Source organism: Mustela nigripes, unplaced genomic scaffold (assembly GCF_022355385.1).
Source record: "Mustela nigripes isolate SB6536 unplaced genomic scaffold, MUSNIG.SB6536 HiC_scaffold_114, whole genome shotgun sequence".
Classification (NCBI taxonomy): Eukaryota; Metazoa; Chordata; class Mammalia; order Carnivora; family Mustelidae; genus Mustela; species Mustela nigripes.
Genome location: NW_026739528.1, coordinates 1 through 11,899, shown reverse-complemented (window position 1 = coordinate 11,899; position 11,899 = coordinate 1). Strand labels below are relative to the sequence as shown.

At 42.7% G+C, this 11,899-nt stretch overlaps 1 long non-coding RNA gene across 5 annotated transcripts in view; it reads left to right on the top strand.

The window, feature by feature from the left end:
• LOC132008339 (uncharacterized) overlaps positions 1–11,612 on the top strand; it is an 18,583-nt gene extending 6,971 nt beyond the window's left edge. For 3 of the 5 annotated variants that reach the window (XR_009401608.1, XR_009401609.1, XR_009401610.1), the window contains one exon: positions 1,828–4,290. This is a non-coding gene — a long non-coding RNA (uncharacterized LOC132008339). Of the gene's footprint in view, positions 1–1,827; positions 4,291–11,588 lie in introns of those variants that run through there. The other 2 variants (XR_009401612.1, XR_009401611.1) reach the window with 2 other exon arrangements.
• The last annotated feature ends 287 nt before the right edge of the window (positions 11,613–11,899 follow it).

Here is an 11,899-nt window from a genome sequence, read left to right as displayed (position 1 = left end):
CACACAGAAACTTCTTTCGTTTTCCCTTGTGCCCCACGGTTATGAATGATGTTCGTGGGTGGCATGGTTTGACCCAACTCACACAGAAACTTCTTTCGTTTTCCCTTGTGCCCCACGGTTATGAATGATGTTCGTGGGTGGCATGGTTTGACCCAACTCCCCAACTTAATAGTTCAGCTTTTTAGAAAGTTCACAGAACACTCTTCGTATTACTGAACTTTCGAGTAACATCATATGTGAGAGTCACGGCTCTGCCCGGTGGGCCATCCCCTAAGTGACAAACTATTTCATGTTTCACGAAGTGGCGCTGGTCTATCTGGGGTAGGGCTGCTGTGCCGTTGCCTGAGCCTTTATGTGGAAGGCAATACTTAATTGTTTTGCCTTGGTTTAATAAGGTACATTATCACAACAGAAAGCCTCCTCTTTCAACCTTGAAAGAGATGATACGACAGTATAATTATTTATAGTAAACCCAATTTATCACTTTATTAACATTCTAAATGAATTCCTTTAAATGGGCAGTCAGGAGAGAGAGGAGGGAAAAAAAAATTGCCATCCAGTTTCTTCTACAATATCTAAATGGGATTGAAACATCTGGGTCTGTGTAATAAATCTTTCTTAGGTAACCCATCTCGTTTATTGCCTCTCTTTTTTAGGTGACGTTAGAAGCAAGTATGGCTTACAGGTCACACTGTGGTCACTTAAGTGTCATGTTACCTCCCCCTGAGAAATGACCATGGGGCTCACCCCCCTATTCTATGACCTTTCAAGTGTGAGCTTAAGGAATTTTATTCAACTGTATATGTTCAGAGATGTCAGGACAGGAGGTGGGGTGAATGTTGTAGATATTTTTCCCTTTATACACACATTCAACTTTGGATGATGAACATAATGTTTGAGCAAATGAATGCTGGAAACTGCTGATCTCTGGTGTTTGAGAAGTTTTTATTGATGGTTTTCAGCTGGGAAATTTGGCTCTGAGCGGGGCCTCTCTTTGGGGACGTATTTTCTGTCAAAACTACCTAGTTATTTTTATTATGATCTAATGTGACAAACGAGGCTGGTTTCTCTCCAGTAGTATGGATATTGTAAGTGTTCACCTGCAAGGAATGTGCTAATTTCCATTCTTTCCCATAGTTCAAGAGCTCTTTCTGCAGCTCGGCGTTTCCTGCCTTTGAAACCACGCACAGTTTTCTTTGTAACTTAAAAAATCAGGAGTTTTGAGACCTTACTTCCATCTTCCGTGCTCATGTTGCAGGCCCTTGAGGTTAGAATTTTCCAGTTGAAAAATACATGTAAGGGGCCCGTGGATGGCTCAATGGGTTAAGCCTCTGCCTTCGGCTCAGGTCATGATCTCAGGATCTTGGGACTGAGCCCTGCATCTGGCTCCCTACTCAGCAGGGAGCCTGCTTCCCCTCTCTCTCTCTGCCTGCCTCTCTGCCTACTTGTGATCTCTCTCTCTCTCTCTCTGTCAAATAATTAAGTAAAATCTTAAAAAAAAAAAAAAGAAAAAGAAGTGTAGGGAAAATAAGTAGTGCCCCTTTTTCGATCTGTCATGAAAAGGATTCCTCAGCCTGTGAGCAGGCTGCACGTGCAGAGGGTAGGTAGGACTTGGGTGAGGCAAGGAACAAGGAGGAGGGATCTGTAGGGACAAAGAGGAAGTGGCTTGGGGCAGAAGAGATCAGTCATTGGCGCTGACCGAGGCCTTTGCTGCCTACCCTCCTCTGAGAAGTTGCTTTGCCTCATCTGTGCGGAGCTCCAGTTTTTTTTTTTTGTTTATTTGTTTTTTTGTTTTTTGGTGGTGGTGGTGCCGTCTGTGGTTTCTAGGTAAGCAGTGTAGGTATGTGTGTGTGTCTCAGACGCTGTCGAGAAGAGACTTTGACCAGCCGGCTGCTGATGTCTGAGATGCTGACTCGTACATGATACACAGAGGAGATGTCTGTAGAAATTTGGTAAGCAAAACCCAAACCCAAACCGCTAACAGCTCACTTGCTACCTTACAAATGCCATTTTATTGGGATATAAATCAGTATAATTTGAAAGCAGAGCCTGCCCGGGGTTTCTCCTGTACACCTAGGGCGTGATTATACAAAACTGTCTCTCTAAATATTGTCTTTGCCACTCAGAGTATCTAGAATCAGCATGTGAGCTGTTGTCCTTGAAGCCAGAAACTCCTACTGAGTTAGTCCTCAGGAGCTCGTCTGGCTCCTGCTGAGCACTTCGTGGCTTCTTATGTCACTTCTCTTGGGTCCTTCCCCTCCGCAAGACATGAGTAGCCCCTCTCCCGGTGTGAGTGCTGTGGCACTGGGCTGCTCTGAGCGAGGCCGGGCTGAGGTCAGGCCCTCCCGCTCCTTTTTCTCCTGGATGTCATGTGTCCAACATTGTGCCGCTGGAACCTGTCATCCCTTCTGGCAGTGAGCCTGTCAGGTGACCACTTGGTATCCTGTTCTTGGCATTTCTTTGTAATCCGAACAAACTCTGGGATAGCTGGAGGATATTTATAGTTTTCCCTTCGAGAACTGGTGATGGCTGGAACTAAGTACCACCCCGTATTTTCCCTCATGTGGAGCTACAGGCGGCTGGCTCAGTTGTCTGGGAGAGGAGGTGGGTGAGTACAAGCGGAATATTTTCCAGGATAAAGTTTTATCAGTCCGTACTCTCCCCACCGCTCCCTTGACGCAGAGTTGGCAGTGCTTGGCAAATACAGCAGTGGGCAGGCCTCAGCGTGGTGTGTGTGGAAGTGTGAAGTCCCTGGGTTTGGCTGAATGTGATCCCGGGGTTGAACGAGCATGTCCTGTTTTGTGAATATCGCTGACTTGTAGGGACCACCCTGTGTAGGTCTCATCTCCTCTTCAGAAGCACTGTTCTCTCTCTGATGAAGATAATTTTAAGAAAGTCATCTACATGAGAGAAGAGCGATCGCCTGGAGAAATGACCTGGAGTGGCAGCCCGTGCCTTCTCCAGAGCATGTCCCCGGCTGGTCCACCAGGAAGCCTGTCTTCCTTGGTTTCTGTATTCCTTAACAATTCGGAATGAAGAAGCAGCCACTTGGTGTGCTTGCGCAACTGGGTTCTGCCTGTGATTCTCCACTCTCCCTATGGATTGTGCGTCTTCTGAGTAGAGAACGTGGCTTCTTATGTCACTTCTCTTGGGTGGGATTAAGGTAAGCACACAGTAGGTCTTACTTATTTGCTTAATGAAGGTACATATGCAGAAATTAGAATATAGTTCAGAGCTTTGGACCCAAATCCCTGATTCCACAATGCATCAGCTGTTACCTTGGGAAACTCACTGGGCTTGGTTTTTTCATCCATTAAATGGGAACAGCAATCATACCTGTCTCCTAAGTTCGCTGTGAGATAGTAGGTAATGTGTGTAAAGTGCTTGGACTGGTACCAGGCATAGAGTAAATGCTTAAGAAATGGTGGCTGGTTAACAAGATGGAAAGGGTGAGAGGGACCGAGGGAGAAGGCACTATATGACATGCTTCTGAATCTCTGTGACAGAACTGTCCCTTGTCTCCATTCGTTCCTCCTGGACACCTGGCGGTGGGGTGGGGGGCTCACTCCTTAGTTCTCTTCTTCCGCCTTCTCTTCTCCATTCTCTTCTATCTTCGACTCAGCCTGCAGGGTGGGCTCACTCTGCCAGGCTCGACTTTGTTCATCTGATAGTTCATCTGATCCATCCTTGTAGGCGTGCCTGCCCCTTGCTGGTGGGCACCGACACAGGACTCGGTTTATGTGCTGGGCTCCCTCAGCAAGTTGGCCTCATGTTGTGGTAAATGGCTCCTGGAGTTCCTGAGAAACAAATAAGGAATTTAGCTGGGCATTCAAAAGTGGGCTGCTGGGGCGTGTGGGTGGCTCAGTCGTTAAGTGGCTGCCTTCGGCTCAGGTCAAGATCCCAGGGTCGTGGGGTTGAGCCCTGCATCAGTCACCCTGCTCAGCGGGAAGCCTGCCTCTCCCTTTGCACTTCCCCTGCTTGTGTTCCTTCTCTTGCTGTTTCTTTCTCTGTCAAATAAAGAAATAAAATCTTAAAAAAGAAGAAAAATGTGGGCTGTTGGGGATAAGATACCATCTTGAAAGTCCACCCAGGGATGCCTGGGTGGCTCAGTGGGTTAAGCGTCTGCCTTTGGCTCTGGTCATGATCTCAGTGTCCTGAGATCAAGGCCCCCATCGGGCTCCCTGCTCAGCGGGGAACCTGCTTCTCCCTCTGCCCCTCCCCCTGCTGGTGTTCTCTCTGTCTCTCTCAAATAAATAAAATCCTTAAAAAAAAAAAAAAGAAAGAAAGAAAGGAAAGAAAGTCCATCCAGATGCCATGGGAAGAGGGAGGGAGAAGCTTCTGTCAAGGAGGTTCTATAAAAAGAGACGTGTCCAGGGAAGCCAGGTGTCCTACTCAGAAATGCTCCAAGGCTATAGCCCTCCTGGCATTTACTGGGAACCCCGGATGTGTCAGCATGCAGATTCAGCTTTCCTGTGCTGTCTTTGAGTTCCTGAAAAGCCTATGCTTTTTAAGTTAAAAGTACATTGAGATATCACCTTACACCAGTTAGAATGGCCAAAATTAACAAGACAGGAAACAACATGTGTTGGAGGGGATGTGGAGAAAGGGGAACCCTCTTACACTGTTGGTGGGAATGCAAGTTGGTGCAGCCTCTCTGGAGAACAGTGTGGCAATTCCTCAAGAAATTAAAAATAGAACTTCCCTATGACCCTGCAATTGCACTCCTGGGTATTTACCCCAAAGATACAGATGTCGTGAAATGAAGGGCCATCTGTACCCCAATGTTTATAGCAGCAATGGCCATGGTCGCCAAACTGTGGAAAGAATCAAGATGCCCTTCAATAGACGAATGGATAAGGAAGATGTGGTCCATATACACTATGGAGTATTATGCCTCCATCAGAAAGGACGAATACTCAACTTTTGTAGCAACATGGATGGGACTGGAAGAGATTATGCTGAGTGAAATAGTCCAGCAGAGAGAGTCAATTATCATATGGTCTCACTTATTTGTGGAGCATAACAAATAGCATGGAGGACAAGGGGAGTTAGAGAGGAGAAGGGAGTTGGGGAAAATTGGAAGGGGAGGTGAACCATGAGAGACTATGGACTCTGAAAAACAATCTGAGGGTTTTGAAGGGGCGGGGGGTGGGATGTTGGGGTACCAGGTGGTGGGTATTATAGAGGGCACGGATTTCATGGAACACTGGGTGTGGTGAAAAAATAATGAATACGGTTATGCTGAGAATAAATAAATTAATTTAAAAATAAAAGTAGTCCTAAGCCACCAGAGAAGACCCCAGGCATTTGATCAGAGGCACAAACCACTGCTTTTTGTCACAGATCTTTATGGAAAAAGAGGTCTGCAGTGAGTGTGTGGGCCTCCGAGTTCCTGAGCAAGACGAGTTTGCCTCAGAACACAAGACCTGTGGCAGAGCCGAGCCTCCGTTTAGCTCTGACACGTACTGATTTAAGATGTGAAAATGAGTGTTTGGCAAAGCCCAAATTGCCTGTGCCTGTGCCTATTAGGTTGGTGACTGAAAGACTGAATTGTTAGGACTCACTTAATGGCCGGGAGGCTCTGCCCGGTGCTGGGAGTGAATGCCCACTTACATGCTGGAGTGCCCGTCCTCGTTCCCCTGGGCTGGGGTCTCGTTGGTGCAGGGAACATGGCTGCTGACCAAGAGGCCACTTTTAAAGGGCAGTGCCTTATTCTTCAGGCCCATTGAGTGGATAGCTTTAGTTTATGAAAATGACATTAGATGCTCACAAATTTGGATTTTTTGGTGTTTTTTTTTTTAGCATAACAGTATTCATTATTCATCAACTATAAAAATGAGAAATCTGATGCATTCACACCCACCCTGTGTGTGCACTTGTCGTTATGGTCAAGACACTGAGGAGACGTAGCAGAAGGTTAGCATTAAACACAGAGCATTCATAAATGGACTGTAATTCATTATTTGGTCAGAGTGATGCAGTTCAATGGATTGCAGCACAGAAAAATGCCAGAGTGTTTTACATAATGTCAATGCGTGCTTGGTAATTATCTATCATTTACCTAGTGCCTTGTGTTTTCAATATGCACTGCACTCATTTAAAGTGGGCAGGTGGTATTCTTCCTCCTGGAGGGCTTGGAAAATAAATATAGAATACTGTAGGAACTAGGACTGTTTCTTAGCTCTTCGTGTTCCATAGTTGGAAGGACCTGACAAATGAGGTATAGAAGTGATAGTATCTGATGATCTTTGTTCCAATATGAAGTTCTTTTCATCACAAAAGGTGCCTTATTCTTACTAATTTCCTCTAGTTAGAGAGATTTCTGTGGGCCAGTGTTTCATGGCCCTTTGTGCTCTAACTCCCAGATGAAGATAGGGGATTGGCATCTGCAAAACTAGGTGGGAGTGAGCATACTTTCTGGATGAAGACTTAAATTTACACGGTAGCCTGTATTTTCCACAGTAGTCTTACATGTATTATCACGTGACCCTCACCGTGCCTGCCGTGAGAGTGATAAAGGGCAATAATTACTATCTCTATTATGCGGATGAAGAAACTCCACTGTAAAGAGTTAAGTGACTTGTCTAGGTCAATTTAGCTAGTTAAGTAGCAGGTGCCAGTCTCAAATAAAGGATTTCCAACTTTAAGATCAGCATACTTTCCATTCAAATACAAACTCCCTGTGCTAGCAATCTTGGTTTTGTTGAGTAATCCTACTGGAAGCTACAGTGCTAACTTCTGGGTCTGTTGGTAGACAAAGCTACCATTATTCCATAGGAAAAATGTGGGAAAAGCATGCTTTTCTGTGAATGGAAATAGCTTTGCTCTAGCCAATAATTCGTTTGGAAAGTGAAGCAAGAGCTAGATTTCAGATCTCATTTACCCTTTCAGCCAGACAAGCTTGTGAAACACTCATGGTAGACCTGCTGGTGGGATAAAGGAAGGCAGACTGTGGTAACTGGCCTCCAAAGATAGTTGTCAACATTACTCCCACTTCTGTATGCTCACGAAGTACTGCCATTGAAAACTGAAGCTTGTTTCTCCTCCCTTTAAATATGGGTTGGTATTCTAACTATTCTGACTGAGAGAATTCTGTCATAATTAGTCTAATATTTCTAAGCCCAGGCCTTCAAAGAACTGTCAACTTATCCTTCTTTCCTTTTGATGCTCCACATTGGAAATCAAGTCATCATGTTGTAAGGAACCCCCCAAAAAACACAAGGAGAGGCCCATGCAGTGGAGAACTGTGGTCCCCAGCCACAGCCCTGTTTGAACTTCAGCCAACAGCTAGTACCAACTAGAACTCATAAGAATTAAGCCATTTGGATTTTTCCAACCATCCTAGTGCCCCAGCTGACATGAAGTGAAATAGACCTATGTAGTCAACTCCCAGAATCATTAGTAATATTATTTAAGACATTAAGTTGCTTTGTAATATAATAGTAGATAAACTAAAAAGAAATTCACATGGATTAGTGAAAACTGGGGCACAAATGACCAGAGCTGTTACTAGCCTCACAGTGAATTAGCTACAATAATGAGGTGATGACAGTGTAGCAGACTAGTTGGTGGCCCTGAAAAAAATCTATGTCCATATCCTAGTCCTCAGAACTTGTGAGCATCAAATTATTTGGAAAAGGGGTTTTTGCAAATGTAATTAATGTAAGGAATCTGAGATGAGGATATCATCATAGTAGGCTCTAAACCTAATGACAGCTGTGACCATGGAGACAGAGATTGGAGTGATGTGGTTATAAGCATTAAGAAATGCTTCAAGCCACTGGAGGCTGGAAGAGGCAAGAAATGGATTTTCCCCAAGGTCCCCAGAGGAAGTATGATCCTACTAGGTTCTGAATTTCTAGCTTCCAGAACCATCCAAGAATGCATTTCTGTAGTTTGAAGCCATCTAGTTTGTGGTAATTTGTTGTAGGAAATAGATACAGATTTTGAAATGGGTTGCTGTAAATGTAAATAAATACCTAAAAGGCAGAAGTGGCTTTGAAATTTGATAGTGGGTACAGGTTGAAAAAATCTCGAGATGCATGATAAAATAAAATATATCAACTGCCTTGTATAGACCATTGGAAGAAATCTGGATGTTTAAGATAGTCTTTAGTGAGGGCTAAGAAGAAGATAAGGAACATGTTATTGGAAATTGGAGAAAAGGCAATCCTTGTTATATTATAACAGAAAACATGGCTGACTTATGTTCTGTACTTGTGTAGAACACAGATTTTTTTCCTTCATCTTGATAAGTATATTATTTAATCCCTATCACTTATTCCCTCCTCCTCCCCCCGACACTCATCTCCTCTCTCATAACCATGTATGTACTCTATAGCTAAGAGTCTGTTTCTTGGTTTGTCTGTTTTTCTTTGCTCATTTTTTTTTGTTTGTTTCTTGAATTCACATATGACTGACATTATATGGTGCTTGTCTTTCTCTGACTGACTTATTTTGCTTAATGTTATTTTTTTTAGGTCTATCCATGTTGTTGCAAACTTCAGGATTTCATTTTTTATGGCCAAATAATATTCCTGTGTGTGTGTGTGTGTGTGTGTGTGTGTGTGTGTACACACCACATCTTGATCCATTTATCTATCAATGGACACTTGAGCTGCTTCTATAATTTGGTTATTGTAGCGTATGTTATAATAAACATAGGGATGCATGTATCCCTTTGAATTAGTTATTTTTGTATTTTGGGGGTAAATACCCAGTAGTGTGATTACTGGATTGTACGGCAGTTCTATTTTTAATTTTTTGAGGAACCTTCATACTGTTTTCCACAGTGGCTGCACCAATTTGCATTCCAATAGTGCAGGAGGGTTCCTTTTTCTCCACATCCTTGTCAACACATTGTTTCTTGTATTTTTTATTTTAGTCATTCTGACGGGTATGAGATACTTTTTTTGTGGTTTCAATTTGCATTTCCCTGGTGAGTGATGCTGAACATTGTTTTGCATGTCTGCTGGCCATCTGTATGACTTCTTTGGATAAATGTCTCCAAAGAAGTCATACAGATGGATTAGTTGTTTTTGGGGTTTTGAGATGTATCCAGTTCTTTATATATTTTGGGTGCTGACCCTTTATTGGATATGCCATTTGAAAATATCCTCTACCATTCAGTAGGTTGCCTCTTAGTTTTGTTGATTGTTTTCTTTGCTGTGCAGAAACTTTTTATTTTGAGATAGTCCCAGTAGCTTATTTTTGCTTTTGTTTCCCTTGTTTCGAAAGACGTATCTAGAAAATGTTGCTATGACTGATGTCAGGGAATTTATTGCCTATGCTCTCTTCATGGATTTTTGTGGTTTAAGGTCTCACATATGGGTCTCAGATTTTGAGTTTGTTTTTGTGTATGGTGTAAGATAAGTGGTCCAGTTTGGTGCTTTTGTATCTAGCTGTCCAGTCTTCCCAACACCATTTGCTGAAGAGACTTTTTCCCTTTGCATATTCATTCCTTCTTTGTTGAAGATTAACTGACCATATGAGTGTGGATTTATTTGAGTTTTCTATTCTATTTCATTGATTTTAGTGTCTTTTTTTTTTATGCCAGTACCATACTGTTTTAATTACTACCACTTTGTAATATAACTTGAAGTCTAGAATTGTGATCCCTCCAGTTTTGTTTTTCTTTTTCAAGATTGCTTTGGCTATTCAGAGTCTTTTGTGGTTCCATACAAATATCAGGATTGTTTATCCTAGTTCTGTGAAAAATGCTGTTGGTCTCATGGCATTAAATCTGTAAAACATAAACTTTTAAGGGATGAACTTGACGACTTGTGGAGGAGTTTTCCAAGCTAAATGTTGAAGGTGTGGCTTGTTTTCTTCTTAATGCTTATAGTAATGTGCTAGGGGAAATAGATAAGTTAAGGAAGAAACTGTTAAGTAAAAAGGAGCAAGCTCTTATTTGGAAAACTCTCAGCAAATTCTCATTGCAAAAGATGCTAAATCTGGGAGATTCGCTGTTAGGAAAACATCCTGGAGAGAAGGCCAAGGGTGTGTCTAAACAATCTTTTGCTGAGGAGATTGGGCAGTGACTCATGCATACAATCATCTCAGCAGAATCCAGTAATAGAGATGAGGTTTTCCAGGAATGATGTGTTGGGAATCCTCTTGTTTAATGGTTTGGATCCTGTGACGTACACAGAAGACCTGAAAGGTTTTTGAGAATGTTGTATCAGCAGAAACACTACTAACTGAAGGGGAATCCTGAAAGGAATAGAGACAGGGCAAAGTGAAAGTGGTCGGTTGGGCTCACAAAAGTCTATAGAAAAGAAACAAGCTGATAGAGCGACTTTATAGTGCTCAGCCGGTGTTAGTCTTCAGATAAAACAACACCAAAAAGCAGAATGACTTGAAGAGGTTGATAGATTGAGAGGCACAGGCCTACCAAACTGAGCAGGTGCAGAAGCCAGCTGAGCTGCCACAGGCCTGCAGGGCAGAGCCTCTGGCCCGGAGCAGAGAACCTTGAGCCACAGAGGGATATTCTAAGTCTTGAAACCTAATGGAATTTTTCCCCTCTGGACTTTAAAATTGCTTGGGACTGGTGACTCCTTTGTTCCTTCCATTTTCTCTTTTTTGGAATAGTAATGTCTCTAACTCTTATACCCTATTTGTGTCCCACCATTAGGTTTTGGAACCAGGTAACTTGTGGTTACTCATTTCACAGGTCCACAGATAAGAGTGGAATTTTGTCCCATCATGGATCATACTGAGTCTCATGCAGACATGATTTAGATGATTTTGATGTGATTTTTGACTTTTGAGTTGATGATATACAATGAGAAATTAAATCTGAGCTAAGGCCTATAATGAGCTGAGACTTTCAGGGATCTTGAAATGAGGTGAATGTATTTTGCACGTGGAAATGATGTGCATATTTTGAGTGGAGCCAGACAGTAGGCGGCCGTGGGCTGAATAGCGACTTCTGAAAATGTGTGTCTATTCCTAATCCCAGAACCTGTGAATAGTACTTTATAGTACTATCTACTATCTACTATAGTAGATATAATTTAGTTAAAGATTCTAGAATTCTAGAATTAGAATTCCATCCAGAATTATCCAGGTGGGCCCTAAGTTCAATGACAGATATACTTAACAGATACAGAAGAGGAAGATTCCAGGATTCTCTCCTTCAGAATTGTGGGAAAATAAATTTACCTTTTTAAAGTCTCTTGTGTTCATGATAATTTGCTATAGCAGGTAGGTTAGGAAATTAATATAGCAAGGAAGTTCATTCTGTGGTTGGAAGGAACCTGTTTTCTCAATTTTAACACAATCTCTTGACAGTGGTTTTTGGCATAAGATACCATAAGATACCCCCATGTCCCCATGATCCATATAGCACAGGACATTCAGCTCTATCCACACCCACAGATAGGAATTGAGTATCTCGATTTTCCAACCCTGCCTGCCTCTAAGCCCTTTGAATTGTTACAGTGTAGCTCCTCCCATTAAGTGGTAGAGTGGATTCCCATTCCTTGATTTTGAAATTAATCTTTGGGCTAATAAAATGGGACAAAAGTGAGAGCACACAAGTTCGAAACCTATGCCTTAACCTCTTGCATATTTCTACTCTCTCCCAGAATCCTATTCCCAGCCTGTGAACAAGCATATGCTAGCCTGTTAGAAGATTAGAGACCCTGGGAAAAAAGAGCCCAATTGTCCAAACTAAGGCTTTCCTCAGCCAACTTAGAGCCAAGTAGGTGAGCAAGCCCCACCTACCCCACAGCAGGGTCACTTAACCCAACCTCCAGGTCACCAAAGCTCCTGAGGAAGCCCAGCTGACATATAGACTTCTGAGTTTTAATTAAGTATCTAAATGAAGGAGTCATTAACTAATGCAGTATGCAAGAAGACTTTTCCTAAAGGTTATTGAGAAGACTTTATTTCCTTG